We start from the raw sequence: 26,793 nt of genomic DNA, 5'->3' as shown, positions 1-26,793 counted from the left end.
AACATCACTCCAATTCCTCTGATCTCTCATTCCCTCCTCTCCACTCCCCGGCTGTGGCCTGATGCTGAAGATTCACCCACTCAGCTGGCAGCCAGACCCTCAATCTGGCTGGGTGTCTGCGGCCAGGCACCATATACTAACACCCACTGTCGATGTCCTGACTGACCCCATGCACCCTCCTGCCCAACCCTCCACCTCTGGTTTAATATTGGAGCTGATAATGCTGATTGCTGAAGGTTGAATCCAAATATTTTTACGTATAATTGCATGAATCTGAGTTCGCAGGATCACAGAGTCTTTACAGTGCAGAAGGAGGCCATTCAGCCCATTGAGTTTGCATTGGCTCTCTGAAAGAGCATTCTACCTAGTCCCGCTCCCCTACCTTATCCCCTAACCTTGCACGTTTTCTCTTTTCAGGCAGCAATCCAATTTCCTTTTGAATACCTCGATCGAACCTGCCTCCACCACCCTCTCAGGAAGTTCGTTCCAGACTCCAACCACCCTCTGGGTGAAAAAAAATTTCCTCATATCACTTCTACTCCTTTTGCCAATTACTCTGAACCTGTGCCCTTTACTTCTTGATGATCTCTTGAGAGGGAACAGTTTCTCACTATTTACCCTACCCATACCCCTCAAGATCTCGAATACCTCTATAAAGTCTCCTTCTTTCCCCCAACGAAAACAGTCCTAACCTGTGCCTTCCCCTGCATAGACCTCAAATCAAATGTATTTAAGATTGCCTGGCAACAGGTTTAAGCCATTCAGCACCTCAATCCTGCTCTGCAATCCATTTGAATCATGGCTGATCCTAACTCCAGGGACTCACCATGTCTCTGTCACCCTTAACCCTCATGCCTAACAAAAATCTATCAATTCAGTTTTGAAAGCATAACCCCCCTGAATGGCCTAGCTTTAACTTTAAAGTTATATCCATTTGTTCTGGACTCTGCTAATCAGATGAAATGGTTTCATTCCATCTGCCCTATCATATTAAATTAGAACTGGACAATTGCATTTATTGATTCATTGAGTTAGGGTAGGACAACGTAAAATTTTTAAACTGCTGGTCAGTCAAATTATCTTCCATCCGGTTAATCTATTACAGAGAAACAGAATCATAGAATGGTTACAGCACAGATGGAGGCCATTCAACCCATTCTGTCTGTGCTGGTTTCTTCAAGACCAACTCACTTAATCCCACTGCCCACCCATCCCACCAGCCCCTCCGCCCCTGCACTCCTCCCTGTAGCCCTGCAAATTTTCCTCTTCAAATAATTATCCAATTCTCTTTTGAAAGCCTTGATTGAATCTACCTCCACCACACTTTCAGGGAGTGCATTCCAGATCCTAACCACTTGCTGTGTAAAAATGTTTTTGCTTCTTTTGCCATTTGCCTGAAATCAGTGTTCTCTGGTTCTCGATCCTTCCACCAACAGGAAACGTTTCTTCCTTTCTATTCTGTCCAGGCCTTTCATGATTTTGAACACCTCTATCAAATCTCCTCTTAATCTTCTCTTCTCCAAGGAGAAATGTCCCAGCTTCTCTAAGCCGATGTTCCTCATCCCTGGAACCATTCTTGTAAATCCTTTCTGCACGCTGCCTAATGCCTTCTCATCCTTCCTAAAGTGTGGTGCCCAGAACTGGACACAATACTCCAGTTGAAACCAAGTCAGTGTTTTATAAAGATTCATCATAACTCCCTTTCTTTTGTACTGGGTACCTCTATTTATATAGTTCAGGATCCTACGTGACTTATTAACCACTTTCTCCACTTGCGCTGCCACCTTCAATGCTTTGTGTGCTTTGTCATGGACAGAACTAATGTGTTTCCTTTTACTGCCCATGATCACTATGTTTGCAGGTGAGAGGTGAGTGTTTTCTTACCCTCAGAGTGAGTGTCCCAATTAAATAATTCTAGCAGCAAGCTTTTTTGTGAGTTTAAAAATACAGAAGGTTATTTATTATCACATGCTTACCTGGAATTTAACACAACGTTTCACTCACTCATCTCATACAGGCATGTTAAACATAATGAAGATAATATACTGTGACAGTTTATAATTATCTCAGTCTCTTTCGTGGCAGGCCTGTAGTTTCTTAGATGCAGTTAATGTTTTAAAATTGAAGTGAAGGTCTTGAGAAGCAAAGGATTATCAGCAGGCTGTGAGGGTTCTTGTAGATATTCTAGGAGGTTAGATCTGAAGTGAACTTTAACTGGAGTCATAACTTTAGTCATAGATCAACGCTGATTTTTTGGCGATTTTTGGGTTGGTGCACGGGCACAACAGGCAGACGGGTAGGAGACATTTGTATTAACCTCATCCATGGACAGGGTAAGAGATCTCAGTGGAATCGTGAATCTGCTCTGTGAAGTATTTATTGGTGAAAGTTTTTCAAACTTGCCCATGTGATCTGCAGCACTTCATGATGCATCCCAGCAGCTTTTTCTAGACTCTTAACCTTCAGGTCAGCACTCTGCAGTGAGGAATCTTTTCCAGGCCTGCAGGTTTCAGGAAGCCTTCCCATACCCTGGGTATGGGATCTGATCTGTCCACTGGAGGCAGGTCCTCTGAGGAGGAAGGGAGGGCTAGAAGGGGGAGCAGGCCAGTAATGCACATTCAGCCTCCAGGGGAGCCACCTTTGGGAGGACAGGTGCAGGCACCAGGGGCGCAGGGCCAAGAAGTAGTCCAAGGTAAAAGGGGCCGCAGAAGATGCCACTATCCTGCTGCCAGGGTATACAGGCGGCGAAGCAGCTACCTCAATATGTCTGAGGTGCAGTGCCGAAGGAGACTCCGACTCTCAAGGGAGACAGTCAACTATATCTGTCAGATGATTGGCTCTGAGATCTCCCCTGTGTGGGTGGACACCCCATGCCAGTGGCTCTGAAGGTCACAGCTGCCCTCAACTTCTATGTCCCTGGCTCCTTCCAGGGGTCGGTGGGTGATCTTTGCGGTGTCTCCCAATCAGCTGTCCACACTTGTGTCAAGCAGGTGACAAATGCTCTGTTCAGGCATGCATTGACCTTCATCCACTACCGCTGGGATAATGCCAGTCAGACAGAACGAGTCAGAGGCTTCGCTGGCTTCCCCCGTGTGCAGGGTGCTATAGACTGTACACATGTGGCCATCAAGACGCCAGCAGGTGAGCCCGGTGCCTTCGTCAACAGGAAGGGCTTCCACTCCATGAACGTGCAGATAGTGTGTGACCACAGGATGCTGATTCTACAAGTCTGTGCAAGGTACCCAGGCAGCTCCCACAAAGCCTACATCTTCAGACACTCCCAGGTGCCGGGGGTCTTCAGTGCTCTGGCCTGGTTGGATGGATGGCTGCTGGGTGACAAGGGCTATCCCCTCAGAAGGTGGCTCATGATGCCTCTCCGCTGTCCAAGAACAGAAGCTGAGCAGCGGTACAATAGGAGCCACGGCTCCACAAGGGCTGTGGTGGAGAGAACCATTGGCCTACTCAAGATGTGCTTCCGATGCCTGTACCGCTCAGGGAGCGCACTCCAGTATCCCCCCCCCACCCCCGCCAAGATCGTGTGTCGGTGATAGTGGTTGCATGCTGCGCTCTCCACAATCTTGTATTGGAAAGGGGGGGACACAGTGGACAATGAAGACGTCGATGCAGTGGCTGCAGCTGCACATGATGAGTCCAGCAGTGAGTCCGAGGATGAGCACGCACAGGGAAATGCTGAGGAGGTAGACGCTGACCCAGGACTACTCCAGGGAGGCAGGGACACCTGGGAGGCTTTAATCCAACAAACCTCCAGCTAGCACACCACAGATGAATCACCAGGACAAGCCTGGGCTGTGGCCTCGATACTCAGCACCTAAGTGCAAAAGCTGCCAGGTCAGCAGCAATAACTGAGGGCCTTGTACATAAAGCTGAATGTCCAATACATCACTCATTACACTTTTCTTAAACATACACATGTAGAAGAAATGAGGCACCGTCAGCAATGGTCACACATCCGGCATTTAATGTGTGAAGCAGAAGTTATCACAAATCGAAAACAATAGTGTTAACAATCAATAAGAAATCATAAGGACCTAATCTTGGGCCAACACAAAAGCACCAGTGAAAAAGCCATGGTGTGCCTAAGGTGCCTTATGTTTTCATTTCTGGGTGCTGCATCTTGGTGCTGCACCATTGCTCGGAGTGGCATCTGAGACAGCCTGCTGACTCTGCTGTCCTGTTGGCCTCGATGATGTTCGCAGTCGTCCTCTGGCCCGTGGAGCCTGTGCTGGCCCCGCCTGGGAGGGAGCGGCCAGTTCCACAGCTGGCACCTCCCCAGTCGTCGCAGCTTCACCGGATGCTACGGTCACTGGGAGGGGGGCAGAGGGGCTGCCGCCCTCATCCGGAGCGCCCTGAGAGGGGCCCGCAGAGACAACGGGCAGCCGCTGCGCCGACTTCACTTCAGACCTCCCTGCTCACTGTGGATGGATGGGCACCGAGCTGGGAAACTTGATGCCCAGACTATTTCCCAATGACCAGCTGAGGTCATTGCCGATGTGAGGGCTTGCTGGTCAGAGCGCATCCCCAGGGTCTCCTAGAGTAGGCTCTCCACAAGAGTCGCCACTCGCACCATGGAGGATGAGTGGCGCTCCGACATGTGGCTCGTTGCTTCGGCGAGCGTCCGTGTGGACACCTCCACCACGGACACCATGCCAAACAAAGCCTCAAATGTCACCCCCAGGTGCTTCCGCACATCTGGCCATGTTTCCTGCACCTGCTGCATCGCAGACGACTCCAGCGACACATCATCAGGCACCGACTGAGCATGTGCCTGAGTCAGTGCTTAGGTGCAGCTTCTCCTGATGCCCCCAAACCAGTCATGTGGGACTAAGATCAACACATGATGCGGGGGGAAAACTCATCTCCTCATGACCCACTCAGGCTGACCTCAGCATGGGCACCATTTGCTTGCCCACCCAGCAAAGGAAAAATGCTCTCAATGATTCAATGCAGTCATGACACTACGACTTGGGGGGAGGAGGGGCTGGAGGTGGAGGAGCGCAGAGGGTAAGGCCACCTGCTGGGTTAAATGCCCAATGCCAACTCATTTTGCCAGAGCTCAACAAATCGTTGAAGCGCTTGCGGCACTGGATCCAGGTGCACATCGCGGGAGCTCACCACCTCCGCCACCTCCTCCCAGGACGTTTCGTCATGTGGGGGGAGGGCTTCCTCAAGGAGGGCAACAAGGCAGTCATCAGAAAAACGAGGGGCGCATTGGCCCCCCCGCTGGCCTACCCTCCAGCCTGGCCTGCTCACCTGAACCCCTCTGCTGCAGCCTGGAACTGGCCATTATGAGCTGCCAGGCCTTCTTTTAAACAAACTGCCCGGTCGCCATTGGACCCAGCAGTCTGTGCATGCCCACTGCCCACACACTCCTGCTATCCATGGGAGTCGGCAAATATGCTGGGTGGGCCTTAATTGGCCCGCCCACCTAAAATGGCGGTGCAGACCCAATTGCGGGTGGCGATAGCGTCCGTACCTGCCTGTACCCGCTCCCGCTCTGCCCCCTCCCCCCGCCAAATGGAAAATCCTGGCCATTGAGTTTCGATGTCCCTTTTTTACAGGGTGAAACAGAGAATCAGTTCAGCTGGGATTCTATGGTGTTTTATTTTGTTTACCCGTCCATAAACAAAGGGATGTGTGAATTCCCTGGATGTCTGTGAACATCCATATTTCATTAGCTATTTGTTTGAGACTCAGGGTTGTCTGAAGCTCAAAATGCCAAAAGTCCCATGATTTGCAGCAGCCATTTTAATAGTCTGTGTGTATCCAGTTTTTAAAAGCATTGACTGAACGTTCATAATATACTGGGGCATGACAACATATACATCCCAATCATTAACAAAGATTCAAATCTTGAAATGGAAAGGTTCACCAGTAAAATAGTTCAAATCTTTACGTTACAAGAACTGTCACTGGGTTTCTCTGGGCTCAAATCCAAAGTACGAGACAGAGATATAAGCATGGTTCCCATAGGATACATGTAATGACATTAAACAGCAAGTGTTGGTTCAAGAAACAGGGAAAACCTTTTGAACTCAGCATTAGTCTTGACAACAATAATGGAGTACTTTCATTAAGTCCAAGCCTTTATGCAGCTTTCACTGAAGCAAGATTAAACTGCTTTTAAGGACACTTAGCTAAACTGAATATTTTGTAAGAAACCAAGAATGAGGTAACAAACTCTGTCCCAGAAAGCTGAATAACTGCAATCTTCAGTCAGAGGCCCATTTTAGTAACCTTTACTATCACATTAGACCACAGGGATTTAATTTATTTGGCTGGTAATGCAATCTGACCAGATAAAAATTTGACAGGTTGAAAATATATGACCCTACCCTTAATCAGGAGGACTTGCAGCTGGATTGTAGCCCCTGGTATCCCTTTGCAAATCAAATTTACATCCTCATATTGTACCTGGGTCAACAAAAGTAAGCAATAAGGGTAGTGTGTGTCCTATTGCAAATGCCATCACACTGATTTGAATAGCTGGGATGATGATGTCAGCAACCAGGACTGATCAGGTTTGTCCCAAATTGCCCCATCCAAGGGTGGGATTTTCCAGCCCCCTGACACTGCCGGGCATCATCACGGGCGGGGCGGGATCATCTGGAGCGCCGTTAAAAGTCAGCGGCTCTCCAAATTCCCCTGTCCTGCCCGCGCCGGTGTCGGGGCCAGAGAGTCCCGGCCCGAGAGCATGAGCCGGACATTTGTGTAGGCGACGGGAAGGTCGAGCAGGAATCTTCCCAACCCAGTGGACCTGCCTCCTTTAAAAAGCTACCCACCTGTTGTACTTTCATTCCGTGGAGGCAGGGGCAAGATGGAGTCAGGCCCGAGGGGGAAATGGAGGCATCTGGATGACCAGGCCGGCAGGCTGGAAGGCCTGCCCCTGTTTGCTGGGCTATCAGCCCAGTTTCAATGATGAATGTCAGGCCCTCAAAGCCTCAGCACTCATGGCCCCCTCAAACCCTCACAAACCCCAAATCCCGCCCCCCCCCCCATGTATCCCATACACCTCATGCCCACTCCCTCCTATTTCTATGCCCCCTCTATGTCCTCTCATATCCTCAATGCCTCCCTTGCACCCTCCATAGCTACTCAGGCATTATCCAGTATGAGGAGACCTCAGGGGCTATGTCTTTGAAATAGACATTAAAGAAAAATAAACTTCTAACAATTGGAAAAGTAATCTAATCCATCTCAGCAGTTACACAAAGCTGGTGAACTTAACGGTCAAGTTACTTTTGCAGGACAAAGCTTTATAATCAATCACTGCAGTAAAAACATACCTAACTTACAACACAGCATCTAATTGTTAAAACTACAAGCCCAGTGCAGAATCGTCCCAGATTTGCAGTAAGTGTGGTAGCGGGTGGGAAAGTCGACATTTTACCCATCAGCTGCAATGGCAGCTTCTCACGCCGTATCATCCCAAACCTGCCACAGTAATTATGCATTCCCAAGGAACATGCTGTTTCCATGGCGGGCAGGGTCTCATTCGCCCGCCATGCCATCACCTCGCCAGTTCTTCATGCCGGGCGTCATATTTAAAGTGCAGCTGCGCACACACGTCTCAGAACTTCCAGCCCATGACTGCTGCACAGAAGACAGGATAGCCCCGAACGGCAAAAAGATACAGCCCCCCCCCAGCTTCAGTGACAAGTCCCTTGAGTGCCTTTTGGACGGTGTGGAGGCCTACTGGGATGTCCTCTACCCATTTCTGGCCGTAAGAGGGGCAGCGGCATCACCAATCCAGCATGGGAGGCAGTGGTAGTCAGCACCAATGCCCTTCAAAAGAGCACCGCCACCCAGTGCTACTACAGGATGAATGGTCTCACCCATTCCGCCAGGGTAACTCACTCTTCTCATCACTCTCAACTCACACACTCACAAAACCATCACACACCCACAGGGATCTCACATCTCAAGGGACAACATCACTAACTCTCACACACACCCTCACATCTCCAACAGGGTCATACTCTCTGGAGCTCACATCCTCATCCTGTCCATGGCTCCACTCACCAAACAAACATTCCACATAGTGCCATGTGTCCACTCTCTCCATTTGTTTCCGTGCAGGAGAAGCCTGCTCACATCAGCAGGGAGAGGTCCCAGACCAGGGGTGGAGTGGCCCACATTAGGCCCCTCAATCACTTTGAGGAGCGTGCCATCGCACCAACTGGTGAGGACATGGACCGTGCCTGCGGTGAGTGAGGTCGGTGCCGAACACCCTCGTGAGGATCCTGCACCACATCATCCCTCTCTCAATGTAAATGTGAGTGCTCTCGCTATCTCTCCTGCTTTTGACTCTGCTGCCATGCACTAATTGTCTCTACTTTGTTTCACAGGGAGCTCTGCCAAGTGACCGACACCCTCAGTCAGCCAGTCCCTCAGCTCCATCCATGCCCTCACCCCCAGCCAAGAGGACACCATCTCCGTTGAAGAGCTGGAAATAAGCAGCCTGGAAGACCTGTGACAGCGCTTACCCACACCCTCCACCAGCGCAGGGACACACTCCTCGGTGGGAGCTAGATCTAGAGCAGGATCAGGTTCACAATCTGATGGTCACCACACGGACACATGTCTGCAGCAGGAGGAGGCCGAGCTCCCTGGCACTTGGAATACTGCGGGGAAGAAGCAACTTTGAGGTCTGAGTCAGATGATGAGCCTTTGGATTTGGCCTCCCAACTCATCCTGGAGAGTCAACAGAAGGCGGGCTGGCCTTATAATGATATGCATGATGTATTGCAATGAGGTTCCCGACATCCAGTGGTGGAGAACATGGCCCACCATCGACAGTCGGGAGAGCGGACAATCACAAACTGTTTTCACAACATCGGGAAACCGATTTCTGGCCTTCTCACCATATTGTCCGCTCACATCGCCGAGCACGCCCGACATCAGCGGGCACTACCCCAGATGTCCTTTTGTATTTTAAAACCTGTCAATGAAAGAATTCCAGGAACAGATGACTGGGTTTTTTGGTTCCCCACTTGGGACTGGGGATCCCCCTTGTTTCACGACTCCTCTGAGGTGCCATGAACCATATATTCTAACCGAAGGTGCCCGACTCCACCAAAATTGTGGGGCAGGTTTGGATTGGCCACTCCCGCAACGGAGCTGGCAAAGGCGGAAACACTGGTAGCAGACAGGTTACCCCCACCTTGATCCCTCACCAGCCAAAATAGTCAGAAATGTGATTGGGGGTGGGAATCCCGGAATCAGATTGTGCCTGCTATTTTTAAAGGGCTCCCGAGATGACCTGGTCTTGGCAAAAATCTGGGCCTATATGTCTGACACCGTGCAGGCCAAACCCGACACAGATTTCAATGTCGGTTTCAAAAGATTACTCCCTATTACCTCAGAACGTTTCGTCATAACCAGTGGAGTCACAGAAGTGAATTTTGCCCAATTAGTACAGAAGCCAGGTGGTAGAAATCTGAAATAAAAAGAGAAAATGCTGGAAATACGCAGCAGATCAGGTCTGAGGAGAGAAACAGAGTCAACATTTCAGGTTGTGATGACCCTTCATCATCACTGAGGAATGATAGAATTGTAATAGGTTTTGAGTAAGTGGAAGAGGGGGGGAGGGGACAAGAAAAACAAACAGGAGGGTAGAGGGCAGGGAGCTCAAATGACAAGAGGTTTCATGGTAGAGAAACCAAAGGAAATGGGTAAAATAAAGAACCAAAAGGTGTGCTTGATTCGGGCTAATTCTTTTCTGAGCCTTGCATGGGATGTGGGTGTCACTGGTGAGACCAGCATTTGTTGACCACCCCTAATTTCCCTTGAACTGAGCGGCTTGCTAGGCCATCTCTGAGGGCAGTTAAGAATCTAAAGTATCAAAGACATTTCTATGGACTGGGAGTCACATGTAGACCAGACAGGGTAAGAATGCAGATTTCCCTTCCTAAGGACATTAGTGAACCAGATAGGACTTTAACAACAATCAATGATAGTTATCGTGGTCACCATTACTGAGACTAGTTTTATATTCCAGATTCATTAATCGAATTTAAATTCCACCAGCTGCCATGGTGGGATTTGAACTCAGGCCCCCAGAGCATTATCCTTATAAGGCACCTTCCAAACCCACCACCACCACCATCTAGATCGGCAAGGGCAGCAGATACATGGGAACACCACCACCACCTGGAAGTTCCCCTCCAAGCCACTTGCCATCCTGACTTGGAAACATTCACTGTCACTGGGTCAAAATCCTGGAACTCCCTCCCTAACAGCACTGTGGGTGTACCTACACCACATGGACTGCAGCGGTTCAAGAAGGCAGCTCACCGCCACCTTCTCAAGGGCAATTAGGGATGGGCAATAAATGCTGGCCCAGCCAGCAACACCCACATCCCATAAATGAATAAAAAACAATAATCCTGAGCTTCTGGATTACTAGTTCAGTGATATTACCACTAAGCCACCATCTCCCTTGTCATGAAATTATAATAATTCTCATGATATTATTGTGATTTATTGTAAAAGTAAGTTAATCATGGGGTTTGGATAGTTTCTCCGTGTGTGTGTGTGTGTGCGTGTGTGATTTAATTGCATTGGAGACAGCTAGTCTGGAGGTTTTGACTCATCAAAGGAAGCTAGGTTTGAAATACTAAATACATAAACATGGCTGAAGTCTTAGAATGTAAGATGATGAGAATTTGCATTGTTAGATAAATCAGGGCAGTTAGAATTTCAAAGAGGGGCTAGGCCAAGCAGTGTGTTTATTTTTCCCAAAGGTTACTGACAATATTAGCACCATGAAAAGATTTATATTATGAGAAAGGTAAAGATTTTTGGGAACAGTGGGATTTACATTAAAATGGAGAAACATGTATAAAGGAGATTGAAACTATGTGTCAGGGAAGGCATTGTAAGATCTACCAGAAGTGCAAAAAGCCTCCAGTATTTGTGCATTAAGCCTGCTGTCTACAGAAACCGAAGCTGGGAAAAGCGTCTTTGAATTCTACTGTCCAAGGTATTGTGTTGACTTGCCTGGATCTGTTTAAAATCTTTTTTTTAATGTTGCCTTAATGGAAGCCAGATTAAGTAGGAGTTTTAGAAGTTATTATAGTAGTAATTTGTAGGCCTATGTATGTGCTTGAAATCTTTTCTTTTGTTAATAAATGTTTAATTTAGATTTCTAAAAAATATCTGAAGTCTTGGTGGACTTATTAATTCTGAATTCAGGCACGCATCTCAAAATATATAAAAATTGCAAAACCATTGCGATTGCGTGTTCAAGTTCCTCTCATGGATTTGATCCAACTGGCATGCATCAGGCGGAATTCTCCCAGAATTGCACTAAGCACGGTAGCGGACGGGTAAAATGGAGTCCTACCCGCCGACAAAAATGGCGGGCTTTCACGCTGTGTCGTCCTGAGCCCGCCTCATTATTTATTCATTCCCGCAAAACACGTCATTTTCCATGGCGGGCGGGCTCTCATTCGCCCGCCCGCTATCACCTCACTGTTGCATCATGCCGACCGCCATCTTTAAAAGGCAGCCGCCAGCACAGCGCTCATCACCACCAGCTCACCAGCACTGCCTGGGACACATGGCCAGCAAAGGACAAAAGACTTCACTCACTGCCAGTGCAAGAGACATCACCTTTTATTCTTTCACTCACACCTGCATTGTCCTCAGTCCATCCATGGGACCACTTAGCCCCCACACAGGCCAGGCATATTTATCATCTGGCAGCAGACATCCTGATACACTCTCCCCATCTCTATCCATGCAGGCCAAACTGGTTCACCACAGGAGGGAAAGGTCGCAGACAGGTCGAGGTTTGCCGGAGATTAAAGTTCTGAAGGAATTCAAAAACAGAGCCATCCAGCTGGCCGGTGATGACAGGGACCGGTCCTGTGCTGACGGTGAAGTCGATGCTGCTCTATCAAGTGAGGATCCAGCAGTGCAACATCCATCAGATAATCATGCTGTGAGCGATGTGTCCTCTTTCACAGGCCACTGTCATGCGCTAATTATCTCCCCTTGCTTTTACAGGCACATCTGCCAAACAGCCAACAGAGACCATGACCCAGGGCCTCCAAACAAGCTCCAAAGACACCTCTGAAGAGGAATCTGGAGGCACCCTCCCTGAAGTCCTGTCACAGCGCTCACCCACACCCTCCACCAGCGCAGAGACACACACCTTGGTGGGACCTAGCTTTAGGATAGCCTGGGATCACAATCTGGTGAGCACATCGCACTTCCTGATCCATAGCATGTGGAGGCAGGGACTACCCAGGTCCCCAGCATTTGGAGGACTGCTGGAGGCCAGAACGTTGCTGAGTCCTAGTCAGATGACGAGCCTCTGGACTCGGTCATGTCACAGTTGTTGGAGCTGCAAAGGCAAGCTAGGGAACATCAGGAAGGGATGTCCACTGCACTACTCAGATTGCAAGACACGATGAAGGAGTCCTTCCATCTTCAGGCTGAGGTGATAACGCCAGTATTGCAATGCACTGAGGCCAACAAAGGCAGGATGGCAGCCGCCATGGAGACCTTGGTCCAGGAAATCACTCCTTCACTGCTGCCTGGGCTTAACTCCATCGCTGATACCATAGTTGGCCTCCAACAGTGTGTACGCTAGAGGGATGCTGGGCAGCGCGATCTCACTGCAGCCACCCCTTCCACTCACAGAGTCAGCCAGGGGCCCTCATGCACCAACAGGGAGGAGGTTCAGGAGGTGCGCACTCCAGGCCCATCCGAATCTCATCTTTCTGTGAACCCCGCAGCTCCAGCTTCAGAGGCCGAGGAGGGTGCCACTGCCAGACAGCAGGAACCCGAAAGCAGGCCGGGGCCCTCCAAGCCTCAGCCCTTCAAAGGATGCCTGCCAAAGTCATCACAGACAGGGCGCCACAGTCAGCAGGCTGCCTCCACCTCTGCTGTGGATGTCCAGGGAGCACCAAGACACAGCAGCAGGATTAGGAAAGTTAGGTAAAAGTAGTTGCACAGCCTGGGCACGGGTGTTGATTACTTGTACATATTGTTGACTATAGTCAATAAACTCCTAAGAATGTCTCCCTGACTGTGGCTCTTTATTCTGATGAGCAGTGTTGTTGTTACTCAGATGTGAAACCTTTCTGCACAAGATAAAAGGCAGGTGTCTCAGTCCAGGGCCTCTTCCCTCTGCTCTGTGCAGCCTACAGACCAAAGTGATGGTCCAGCCACACACTCCCTGGAAACATTACTGATGCCAGCACCTCGGCAGTGCTGGTCATTGCTGCCAGAATGTAGTGGGCAGACACCAGAGTTCTCTCATACTCTGTGTGAGCTCTCAGCACATTTAAGGTGGGGCTGGCCCCCATCACACCAGCATCTGCGACTGGTGATGCTGTGCACCAGCTCCTGAAGGGTTGAGGTGCTGAAGGCGGACACAGCATCAGATGCATCTAAAGTTTCATGGCTGCATCTCTGAGGTGGCCCTGATCATGGAGCGCAAGTGAGCTGCTCTCCTCCAGACAGGAGTCAGACATTCTCAGAGGCTATGTGTAGATCTATGGATATTCCTCACTGCATGTTGTCATCTTCCTCCTGCGATTGAGCCACTATTAGGGCCTCCACTGCATCTCCATGACAGGAGCATTCTCACAGAGGGTATTGGTGCTGCCATAAGCCAGACTGGAGTCAAACATTCATAACTGTGATGTGGGGATCTGCAGGGTCACCTTGCTGCATGTCATGATCATCCTCCACAAAGCTGGAAACTATGACAGCCTCCTGAGCATGCCTACCTTGTCTAGCCAATGCAACAGCCTCATCCCTGTCATCATCACCACCGAGGACCCCCTCACCCTCATCCATGTTGGCATCACCTCCTCAGCCAGCTCCTCTCCCCATTGTATTGCAGGGCTCCACCAGACCGGTCCAGGCACTGGAACCACATCTTCAGCATCCCGAGGGTCTGCTCCACCAAGTTGCGAGATGCTGCATGACCTTCATTACAGCATCGCTCTGCTGCGATCTGAGGCCGCCACATGGGTGTCATCAGTCATGGCCTCTGCGGATAGCTCTTGTCCCTAAGGAGCCAACCCTGCAGCCTCTGTGGACCCTGGAAGACTGCAGAGATCTGTGAGCGACTCAGGATGTAGGTGTCATGCACACTCCCTGGAAACTGCGCGCATACCTGCAGGATGTGTTTCTGGTGGTCATATACCAGCTGCACGTTCGGTGAGTGGAAGCCCTTGCAGTTGATGAAGTCCATCAAGTGTAGTGACAGAGACCTGAGCACCACATGAGTGCAGTCAATCACAGCCTGCCCCTGTGTGAATCCCAAGATCAAGGTGAATCCAATGGCCCATGCATCCTGGTTGTCCTGGTCCCGGGTGAAATGCACAAAGTTGTGTGCCATGGAGAACATGGTATCCATGATGTCATGGATGCATTTGTGGGTGGCGGATTGTAAAATCCCACAAAGGTCGCCTGTGGAGCCCTGAAAGGAGCCACTGGCATAGAAACTGAGTGCCGCAGTCACTTTCACAGTCACTGGCAGTAGATGCCCTCCATGTCCCCTTGGTGCCAAGTCCTGCAGTAAGTGGCAGATGTGAGCCACCAGGTCCTTAGACATGTGCAGCCATCGGTGACACTGGTTCTCAATCATCTGCAGGAATGTCAGGCAGCATCTATAGACCCTGGGTGTCGCTAGGCACCGACCAGCCATGGCTCACTGTCACTCCTGGGCAGTGTGTGCGGGAGCCTCTGTTGCCCCTTCTTCATGAGGTTGCTGCTCCTCAGCCAGGAGCCTCAGTCACTCTCTCCTCCATCTTCTACAGTCTCTGTGGGCCATCAGGCATACAGCTAGGTCACCAGGATCCATGATCCTGATGTGGTCCTCCTGCAGCATGAAAGAGAGAGAGATGTGGTTATCATGGCTCTACTTAGCACGTTTCCTCACTCTGTGTGACTGCCCCTTAACGCTTCCCAGAGAGAGCTGGTCACCCCTCTGATGGCCAGAGATGAGTGCGCTGCGTGGCTGCCCTGTCAGCCTGTGACATGGGGGATACTGGTCCAAACCATGATGCTCAGAGTGCAAGAGGCTGTGAGCACTCCAGCAGTGACTGCTCCATGGCCAACATTGGCGAGGAGATTGTACAACCTGTGTAGTCCAAGTGCTCCGCGGGCCAATAAAGTGGTGGCGGGAGTGAAGTCTGGGCCGGGGGTGGAGTGGTGGGAGGGTGGGATAAGGTATGGAGCTTGGTGGCCCTTTGGTGCCTCTGCGTTGCTTGCATGGGTGGGCAGGCTAGGAGCCTGACCCCAATCATATCACTGTGGCTGTGCCTGATCTGACTTAGTTGCAGAGGCATGGTCAGTTTATACAGGTGTCCCTAATGTGTGGCCATTTCCCTCACCTACCCTGCCCCCCACCTTGAACACCTGTGTGCAGGATGTAGCACCAGGGCAGCACTCGATCCCTCCACCACCCCCACCAACAACGATCACCTCCGAGGCTGGCGAGCACTTGCCCCTGGACACTTCCCCCGCATCAGCAATCGCCTCCGGGGCCAGGCATCAGTTGCCCCTGCCCCCCTCGCACCTCCCCAGTGCCTCTGAGGCCTGTAAACAACAGGCGAGCTGTGGAGAGCACTGCTGCTCACTACCTCAATTCCCCCAAAGTGGAGGCCGCCAAGTGCATGTTGCTGTTGTGAAACATGTCGACGTGCTTTCCTGCTGATGCGGACGGACGATATGGTGGGGTCCCAAGAGCCTGGCAGGATGGCCTTTTAATGATATGCTAATGTATTACAATCAGCTCCCCACCGACCAATGGTGGGAAACGTGACCTGCCGTTGGCGGGCTGAGCGGATGAGCGTGAACTGCCTTCACGCCATCATGAAGCAGGCCTTGCCATATTTTCCACGCACACCACCTATCATGCCCGCCAGCAACGGGCTCGGAAAATGCCACCCATCATCTGCCGTGTCATAACATCCCCCCAAGTTTTATGGCTGCGTTGTACATTGAGGCAGATCACAACGGAACGAGCCAAGGGGAGATGCTGAAGTGGTAATGTCACTGGACTAGTAATCCAGAGGTCCAAACTAATGCTCTGGGTTCAAATCCTGCTATGGCAGCTGGTGGAATTTAAATCCAATCAATAAATCTGGAATAAAAAGCTGGTCTCAGTGATATTGACTATGACAACTATCATCGATTGTTGTAAAAACTCATCTGGTTCATTAATGTCCTTTAGGGAAGGAAATCTGCCATCCTCACCTAGTCTGGCCTACATGTAACTCCAGGCCCAAAGCAATGTGGTTGACTCCTAATTGCTCTCTGAAATGGCCCAGCAGGCCAAGCAGTTCAAAGGGCAATTAGGGATGGGCAACAAATGCTGTTCTTGTCAGTAATGCCCCATACACCCCATGAAATATTTTTTAAAAACTGTGATCTTACCTGGAATAGCTATCCATAAGGGAGTTCTTTTAGGTCCTTCATGCTGTCGCAAGGCTGAATTCACACTCAGATGTCACCATGAAAGAGCTAACATGTGCTGTGTTACACACCACATTCTTCCTCTGACACCTTACACCACAATACAGTGCACTTATCTCCTGTGCCTGACTTTTACACCAAAAATTATATTTTATTTTCTCAACGTTAGAAGTTTTTGACTACCTTCACCTTAACTTTGCTCCTTGCTCCTTTTGTCCATTTTGGTAACCAGAGCACTTTTGAAAAAAAAAAGTTGCCTTTCTACAGGCAACAGAAAAAGCCCCAAAAGCCAGGTTTCTTTTAAACAACCAAATGGCAGAAAACCTTAAGGTAGATTTCTGTTCGCCACAAGTCCCATTAAAGGTCACAGCTTCCATATATCATTCCATGTTAGAGGAAAAGAGGATAGATAAACTTGTCCAATGAAGGGGAGCAGGCCTAGACAATTGACTGGCTACAGATGGTCTGTTTTTGGCATTGTTTCATGTCATTGTGTAGATTAGAAACAAAGAATAGAGAACAGAAAGCGGGTGTTTCTGGACCACATCGGTCAACTTATGGCATTTTATTTCTGCTGATTTGAATGTGTATCGACAACAACAATTTGCTTTATTGTGTTGCACAGGAGCATTATCAAACAAAATTCAACACTGGGCCACATAAGGAGCCTGATGGGTTTTAAGGATGATCTTTAAAAGAGGAGAGATTCAGAGAGATTGAGGAAAGGAACTCCAAAGTTTAGGGCCTAGGCAGCTGAAGACATGGCTGCTAATAATCCAGAGACTCAGGGAAACACTCTGGGAGCCAGGGTGCGAATCCTGCCATGGCAGATGGTGGAATTTGAATTCAGTAAAAAAATCTGGAATTAAAAGTCTAATGGTGACCATGAAACCATTGTCAATTGTTGCAAAAATCCATCTGGTTCACTAATATCCTTTAGGGAAGAAAATCTGTCATCCTTACCTGGTCTGGCCTACGTATAACTCCAGACCCACAGCAATGTGATTGACTCTTAACCGCCCTCTGAACAAATGCAATTAGGGATGGGTAATAAATGCTGGCCTAGCCTGTGATGCCCACATCCCATGAATGAATAGAAAAAATACTGCTGATTCTATCAAATCTGTTAGTTGACTTAGGTCTTATTCTGTAAGGTAACAGCCCTTTTCAATTCTCCTGGCCTACTAAACTCAGATAGCATAAACAAGCGAATAAGAAATGTATGTATAAATAAGATTGGATGGTCTGGACTTTGAAAGACAAATTATCAGGACCCGATCCACACACAGCAGTTAGATCATTGCTGGAATAAAGCGACTGTAACTTACCTCATGGTTCATGCAATAAACATGAAACCACTTGAGTCCCAATGTTGTACCTTATAACAGCTGCAACCCAAAATTAAGTTACAACCTCATGGTTCACCAACAGCCATTCGCCATTTACATTTTCCAGAGACCCAGGCTAATGCTCTGGAGACATGGATCCAAATCCCACCACGGAAGCTGGTGGAATTTAAATTCAATTAATAAATCTGGAATATAAGGCTAGTCTCAGTAACAGTGACCATTCAACTATCATGGGTTGTCATAAGAACCCATCTGGTTCATTAATACAAACATACAAAATAGGAACAGAATTCGGCCATTTGGCCCCTCGAGCCTGCTCGGCCATTCAATAAGATCACGGCTGATCAGTTTGTGTTTGAGTTCCACATTCCCATCTACCCCCAATAACCTTTGATTTCCTTGCCTAACAAGAATCTATCTACCCCTTGCCTTAACAATATTCAATAGCCCCGCCTCCGCCTCCTTCTGAGGCAGAGAGTTCCAAAGTCGCATAACCCTCAGAGAAAAAAAATTCTCCCAAAAAGCTGACCCCTAATTTTAAAGTTCTGGGCTCAACCACTAGAGGAAATATCCTTTCCAGGCCCAACTTGTCAAGAGCGTTCAGGATCTTATATACTTCACTCAAGATGCCCCTCACTCTTCTAAACTCCGAGTGGAAACAAACCAATGTCCCCAGATAGGGAAGGAAATCTGCCATCCTTACCCGGTCTGGCCCACATGTGACTCCAGACCCAAAGCAATGCAATGGACTCTTAACTGCCCTCTGAACTGGCCCAAGCAAGCCTCTCAGTTCAGGGGGCAATTAGGGATGGACAACAAATGCTGGCCTTGCCAGCGATGCCCACATCCCATGAAAGAATAAAAATAAACACATTTTACTCACTTCAGGAATTAAATTGCTTTCATTGCTGCACAATGTTTTAATGAGCCTGCTTTCTCTCGTACATATTTTCTTTTCGTCAAGAGGACAGTATGGACTGAGTCACTAACCTGCCCATAATTCAGTCTTACAATCAGCCAACAGATGTATTGTTGCTGGGCAAGGCAGAAAATGTGAGTGTTTTCCTTTCCCCAAGGGGCCTGGTTTAAACCTGGCACAGCTGTACCAGTTCAACTAGGACTGCCCAAAGAATGTTCTTGTGCAGCTGCACGGGTTTGCAGACTGAAATGGGCAATGATTTAAAGCAAATCCATTCAATTTATATTACGGTGTTTGCAGATAGGTTTATGATATATTACACAAAAAAATAAACCCTTGTAGCCAAGGATTAATAGGATCAGAATCTTCTCTCGTGTTCACTTTCTCTGCAAATAGATTATAATTAGTAGATTATGAAGACTCATATGGTAAGATTTGAATCTCACCCTTGACTCTGACCACATCTTGCCTGGGAGTTATTTCTTATGCTTTACCAGGTTCCGTCCGCTCATGGAATTTTTTAATGTGTATCCCACAAGACTTCATAAAGTATTCTGTTTATACCAAACATTCAAAATTAATTAGGTAAAGAGATTTTTAAATCTGGATTTAATGGAGATAGGAACATAGGAACAGGAGTAGGCTACTCAGCCCCTCGAGCCTGTTTTACCATTCAATTCAATCACATCTGAGATGCAGGTGAAGTGTGCAGTTGGAGGCAAAGTGACATTAGTTTAGGGTATTTATAAATTTAATATTCACTTAAAATAATAGCAGCAATAACTAGGGAGTGATACCAGAATTGAAAGGTTGTAACTATTCGCAAAAGACTGAACAGGCTGGGGATCTTTTAACTCAGGAAACGGAAGGCTGAGGGGTGACTAAGAGAGATCTTTAAAATTATGAAAGGGCTTCCCAAGGTTGACATAAAAAAGATGTTTCCAATTGTGAGAGACAGGTAGGGAGGGGAATCCAAAACTAGACATCACAAATTAAAGGTAGTTGCTATTAAATTCCATAAGGAATCCAGGAAAAAATTTTTTATCTAGAGAGTTGTTAGATTGTGGAACTTGCTACCACAAAGAGTGGTTGAGGCGAATAGCATGGATGCATTTAAGGGGAAGCTACCCAAATATATGAGGGAGAAAGGAATAAGATACGTTGACAGGTGTAGGTGAAGCAGAGTGGGAGGAAGCTCAAATTGAGCATATAAACTGGCATAGACCAGTTGTGTTTATTTCCGTGCTGTAGCTTCTATGTAAGTCTGTTCAATGGTTATCCGAGTGAAATGTGAAAAGTATTTCATGAAAGCGTTATAATCACATCTGGTACAAGTTCTATTGTCATCTCATAGGGCAGGATTTTCAGCTTGGACCGCGGGTGCACACCTGACATGTCTGAGCATGAAATAGCGTGTGATAACACTGGGGGAGCGTCCCGACATCATTGCGCACTTGTGAGAGTCGGCAGCGCGCCCGCCGACAATTAAGAGGCCTATTAAGGCGCTTAACAATGATGTTGAATTTTTCACTGCCCGACCAATCTTACAGTTGGCGGGCAGGTGAATAGGCCAGGCGGCCTTTGCATTTTTTGCAAAACCTCAATCCACGGTGGGGGTTGAGGTCTCCAGCAGGGAATAACAAACAATAAAAATGTTTTAAATTCATTTCCAACACGTCCCCGGTCATGGGGCAGTGTCACGTGTGGGGCCATTTTTAAACCCTTCAGCTCCCTGAGGCAGCTCTGGGCCTTTAGGGAGCTTTCAGTGAGGGCACCCCCCTCCCGGGCATGTGCAGACTTCAGCGCTTGCGCTCCTCTCAAACCAACCCCTTCCCCTCCCCCCACCCCCACCCCGGCAGCGCTGAGGCTCTCAGTTAATTGGGCAGCCAGCGCGAGATCACGGTCAGGACCCGATCGCGGGCAGCAGACCAGACCTGCCCGCCATGCCCGCCTGATGAGCGGAAAATCCTCCCCATCAAGTGGAAATATAACTCAGGCCTTTCTTCTCATGTTCATTTACTGTTAATTCACCTTTACTCATGGGGTGCAGGCAAGACCTTGGGAGTGGGAGTGGTGGGGTTGGGGCGTGGGGGAGGTTTTGGCGAGGCCATGGGAGTGGGGCCCGGGGAAGCGGGGAGTGTCTGGTGAGACCTTGAGGCTTGGGTGGGTGGGGGGGTGGGGGGAGGCTGCTGAACATTGGGAGCTGGTTAGAAAGATGGATGGGACTCCAGCACGATGCTACGGCCACAGGCACACAACCCGCCCTGAGTCTGGTACTGCTGCCGTCAGCTGGGACCTCGCTCCCATGTGCACTCGCTGGACATCGCCAAGCCCCAGCCACCCACCTGCCAAAGTTGAACAACTCTCAGAGGAGAGTGCCGGTCAACACTTCCCCCTGCTCCCCCGTGGCTGTGTGGGCCAGGGCCTTGCACATGCAGAGCTGCACGGTGCAGACAGAAGAGATGCAGACACAGAAAAAAAATCTGAGACAAAACAGGTCTCAGGGAGGCCTGATCCGGGACGTGGGATGGAACTCCAAATTACAGCCTCAGAAAACCCGGGGGTGGCTGATCACCCTGCATTTATTGTACATATGAACGTAGGAATTAGGAGCTGATCACCCTGCATTTATTGTACATATGAACGTAGGAATTAGGAGCTGATCACCCTGCATTTATTGTACATATGAACATAGGAATTAGGAGCTGATCACCCTGCATTTATTGTACATATGAACATAGGAATTAGGAGCAGGGGTAGGCCATTCTGCCCCTTAAGCCTGCTCCACCATTCAATAAGATCATGGCTGACCTGATCGTGGTCTCATCTCGACATTCCACCGACCTGTGATAACCATTGATTCCCTTGTTAGCCAAGAACCTAACTTCCTCTGCCTTAAAAATATTCAGTGACCCTGCCTCCACCACTCTCTGGGGGAAGAGAGTCCCAAGGATTCATGGCCCTCTGAGAGAAAAAAGTTCTCATCGTCTCTGTCTTGATTGAGAGACCCCTTACTTTTAAACTATGTCCCCTCGTTCTAGTCTCTCCCACCACCCTTTCAGCATTCACTGTATCAATTCCACTCAAGTTCTTATGTGTTTCAATAAGATCACCTCTTAACCTTCTAAACTCGCATGGATACAGGCCAGTCTTAAAATGCAACCTATATTCCATTGCTTCCTGTCATATGGTCCTGCCGCACATTATACTGCAGTACCGTTCAGATTGTCTTTTTTGCATGTGGGACAGAATATCATGAGTCAAAATCTGTTCTCGCCTATGATCTATTTTTCTTACTGTGCAAGTCTTCAACACACAAACATAGGAACATGCTGGACATGAAAAGACCAATAGGTTTGTCCAGCCTGTCCCAAGCTGTCCACTGAGTCCTCAACAAACCAAACTCTCCTTCTAGCCACCAACTGATGAAAATTATGCCCACCCTCTTACCTACTCCACCCCCATCTTTTTCCCACACTCCCTGACCACCACCAAACCCCTCCACACCCCAACCCCACCCCCGCACTGGCCCCAACCACCCACCTCAGTCACCTGAGAGAAAGACAGAAGCCCAGAAAATTTCGTCAGCCAACTTAGGGCAAGTGAACGCATGGGAAATTCCTCTACAAACAAGCTCCCCATGACCAGAGTGATCAAACAGATATATCCCCTATTTTCCCAGCTACTTTCCATATGTCGTTGTGTCAGCCACATTCAGCAACTCCCTGAGCTCCTGTTTCAATGTTTGCTGCAAATCAGTGTTAACTGCACCAGCCAGGAGCATTCTCCCTAGTCTATGAAGAGAAGTACGACCATATGAACATACGAATTAGGAGCAGGAGTAGGCCACTTGGCCACTTGGCCCCTGGTGCCTGCTCCACCATTCAATAAGATCATGGCTGATCTGATTGTAACTTCCCACCTACCCCCGATAACCTTGCGCTCCCCTGTACCTTCTAAAAATGAAACCAGTTCGAATTGTATGTAACTTGTACTCAAATGCTTTGCATTTTCCCAGCCTATTGATCTCATGAAGCCTACCCACATGGACAGAACTGAATCCTTTCATTATTTTGAAAACTTCAATCAAATCTCCTCAAAGACTTTGCTTTTATGGTTTAGAAAGCCTTATCCATACTATATTAAACATTTTTTTACCATAAAATTTGGCTCAGTGCCGCTGGTGGTTTTAGGGCTACGGGTGCCAATTTGATAGAAAAATGATGCCAGAATTCAGTTACTGAGGTGGGTTGACTGAGTGGGGAAATTTCCTGATTCACTGGGCCCACCTCATTAAAGAGTACCCGTTAACACGCAATCTTTGCTCCAGGCAGCAGGTGTGGGTCGCAGTCGAGCCCGCCGACCCCAGATCCAGAGCGTAGGTGGCCATGGAGACGAGCGAGTACTGAGAAAAGCTGATTAAAAGGCCTGCCTCAGTTCTCTGGGACTTTGTGCAGTTGTTTTTCATGTTGTCAGGCCCTCAGACCCTCACCCCTCACACCCCATACCCTCCTTCCCAACTTCAAAACCAACTCATGCACCCCACCCACCTTCCCATAGCTCCTGAAACCCTCCATGCCACCTCCATAGGCATTCACCCAGTCTCTACCATGGGCAGACTTCAGGAGCCATTTGGAGATAAGAAAAAATAAACTTTTAACAATCTAATAGAGTTCTTACTCCTGCTCACTTGGTAGCAAAAAAAAACTTCCATTCATAAAATCCATTCAAAGTTTTAAAATCTCCTAACGTGGTTAATCTGTGATAAAAACAAACTTCTATTCAGTCACCACATCAAATACAGCTAATCCTTTAATAGCTTTTTTAAGCTATCAAACTGTGAACTCAGAACCCCTGCTGAGATAATTGTAGCATTTGAAACTCAGCCAAGCATTCATAATGGCATAGTGCTAGTCCTTGGGGAAATGTCAACAAAGAGCACTATTGAAACTGCAACACCAGATGCTTTAATTTTTCCATCCTTTGTCAATTGAATGAGTTCAACAAAGTTTTTTTTTAAATGTTCACTGACAGTTGCAGCCTGTTTCTTTTAAAGGTTTAAAGGCAAGGGCATTTTAAAAACTTCAGGTCATGACAATCATACAGACCTTCTCCACCTTTCAAAAGTGTTTATGCCTGCTCCATTACTTCGTGACCCTCACACTGTGGGTTAAGACCAGCGGTTCTGTCAGTGGCCGTGAAGGTGACAATGGCCTTGTGTTTCTTCACGAGCAGATCCTTGAAGGGTGGAACAGGCAACATGGCAAACATCTTGCAGTTCACCATCCATCACTGTGTCAGGTAGGTCTCAGAGGTTCTGTTGCATGCCTTCAATGGGGACCTCTGAAGACAGAGAAATGGGATGAGCACACACATGTCTCTGCTAGGGTGGCGGGTTTCTCCATGATGCAGGGTGCCATTGACTGCATGCACGTGGCTTTGTGGGCACTGTATCTGAACACTACAGTGCAGTGGGCACTGTATCTGAACACTGAGATGTACCAAAACCACAAGGAACACCATCAATATGCAGTTGCTGTTTGACCATGCCCAGCACATCACGCTGGTGAATGCCTGCAATCCTGGCTGCCGTTAGGATTTGTTCATGCTGCACCAGCTATTCTAACAATCTTTCAGGCACCATGTCAAACCAGGGAGTGACTGCTTGGCAACAAGGGCTATTCGTTCTACACCTGGCTGATGACCCCACTCCATAATCTAAACCACACGTGGTCAGCAGTTCAATGCTGCTAGCTTTAAATAGTGCAGGCCTCACATGAGCTTGGGCTCCTTGCTGAGAGGCATGCAGCCACTCAAGTAGCAGGTTCAGCCCTGGGCTGTGAATCACAAACATTATAATGAGCAGGCAGTGTGAGGTTTCAATGCTGCCTGCATCAGTTTGAATGGGATCGCGCATTGTGAGCCCTGCACCAGATTTCGGGGGCCGTCCAATTTTGTGCCTTTGTGCCTTCACAATTTAACTTCCTACTGTCACGTTTTATCACCTTTTTCTCATTATAAATCCCAGTGTACACATTTATCATGGTTTCTGTCCATGAACTTATCCGTCTAATTGAACCATCTGGCTACATCCTGCACAAAATGCTTTCTGATTGTTTTTAATCACTACCTATTCTGAATAACTGAAATTGCTGATATCCAAAAGAAAGGTTCGAACAAAATTAAGAAAAACATAATTTAGATAACACGCATCCATTAAATTTGTCTTTCAATGAATCCATTTAAAGTTTCCATTTGAAGGCCTCAATCCCTCCCTAGAGAGGAGATGGTACAGCACTGGTAATGCCATTGGACTAACAATCCAAATCCCAGGCTAATGCTCGGTGGGGGGGGGGGGGGGGTCATGGGTTCAAATCCCACCACAGCAGCTGGAGAATTTAAATTCACTTAATCTGGAATATAAAACTAGTCTCAGTAATAGTGATGTTGATTGCCATTAAAAATCCATCTGGTTCATTAATGCCCTTTAGGAAAGGAAATCTGCCATCCTTACCTGGTCTGGCCTACATGTGTAACTTTCAGGCCCACAGCAATGTGGTTGACTCTTAACTGCCCTCTGAAATGGATTGTGCAAGCCACTCAGTTCAAGGGCAGTTAGGGATGGGCAACAAAGCTGGCCGTGCCAGCAATGCCCACGTCCCATAAAAGAAATTTTTTTAAAAAGCCTAGCTGGTCTCAGACTTAACAATTTTTCCCAGTTATTGTGATCCCCATCAACTATATATGGAATGTGCAGTTTGGGTGTGTCCAATGTAGCTAATTTCTCAAGGCTCATCAGATACCACGCAGTCAGATATACTGATAAAATATTCTGGCAAAGTTTTTACTCAAAGAGTTTTCAAAATTATCTAAGGGAAAAAATTACAAAAAGTTATTCTGGTAAAATTTATACAGAACATTTTTAAACAGAGAGGCTGCGTGTGTGTGTGTGTGTGTGTGTGCGTGCGGTAATGAGTTACTCTGAGTGAGAGAAAAGAGACTACTGATTATACACTGTTGTCGCTGTTTTGAATTCTTCAAACTTTAGAACTCTAAGCATTAAGCTCAGAGAAAGACAGTGTTTATTTCCGATCACAATGGAATTCATTTTCAAAAACAAGATTACTTGAATTTTGGGGCAGCTTGTAATTATCTCACCTGTTATGTTTACAGTCAGTGAATGTAAATATACTAAAAGCTGACAGGGAGACATACAAAGTGTCTTATCCCATTTAATTTGTTTTTACAGTTAAAAGACTAACAAATTGAATTCTGAAAGCTAGAATTACCACCCCTATTTAGTCCCAGCACGTTGAATGCTTCTAACAGAAACAGAGAGACAGGGATGGATGCAAACACAAAAAGTATACATCCAGCAGCTAATTACAAAACAACAAATTGAACGTTTCCGGGGAAACCTTTAGAAAGTCGGATAACAGTAATGCCGGACATGAAATCTCACCCCCACCCCTGCCGACCAATGCTGTCACGCCCATGCCCTGCTGCCCCCACAATGCTGACGGACACAAGGGACAGATTTAATTTAATACTGTGTCTAATGAGGCATACAGGATTCTGGGCTTGATAAATAGAGACATAGGCCGGAATCTCGTGGCCTACCTCCCCTCCCCCCAATGGCAAGTTTGGTGGCAGGGGGCATTTAATCAGGCGGGAGGATGGCAGGTGGAGATGGCCCCGCCTTCCCACCTCTACCCTAATTAAGTCAGGGCGAGAAGGCCCGTGGTTGGCTTTCCCGCCCCACCACAAATTGAAGCCCTTAAGTGGCAATTAATGGACACAAGCACCTCATCCCGCTGCCACTGAGGCAAGGGACTTGCTATGCCGGGAGCGTAATAAGCAAATTCTGGCGTGTTTGTTTGTGGGCTTCCAGGGATCCCTCATTCAAAGGCACTCGGTGCTTGATTGAGAGCCCCAGCATCGAGAAGGGAGACCCCGCTCTTGCTACAGGCACACCCTCCTCACTTCTCCCACAATCCCAACCCAGTGATCCTCATCCCACCACCACTCACCTACGCCTAGATCCATAGAGATCCCGGATCTTGG

The sequence above is a fragment of the Carcharodon carcharias genome, chromosome 16 (assembly GCF_017639515.1).
Source record: "Carcharodon carcharias isolate sCarCar2 chromosome 16, sCarCar2.pri, whole genome shotgun sequence".
Taxonomy (NCBI): Eukaryota; Metazoa; Chordata; class Chondrichthyes; order Lamniformes; family Lamnidae; genus Carcharodon; species Carcharodon carcharias.
The sequence above is the reverse complement of the archived record's forward strand: the minus strand, read 5'-3'. Positions refer to the sequence as shown.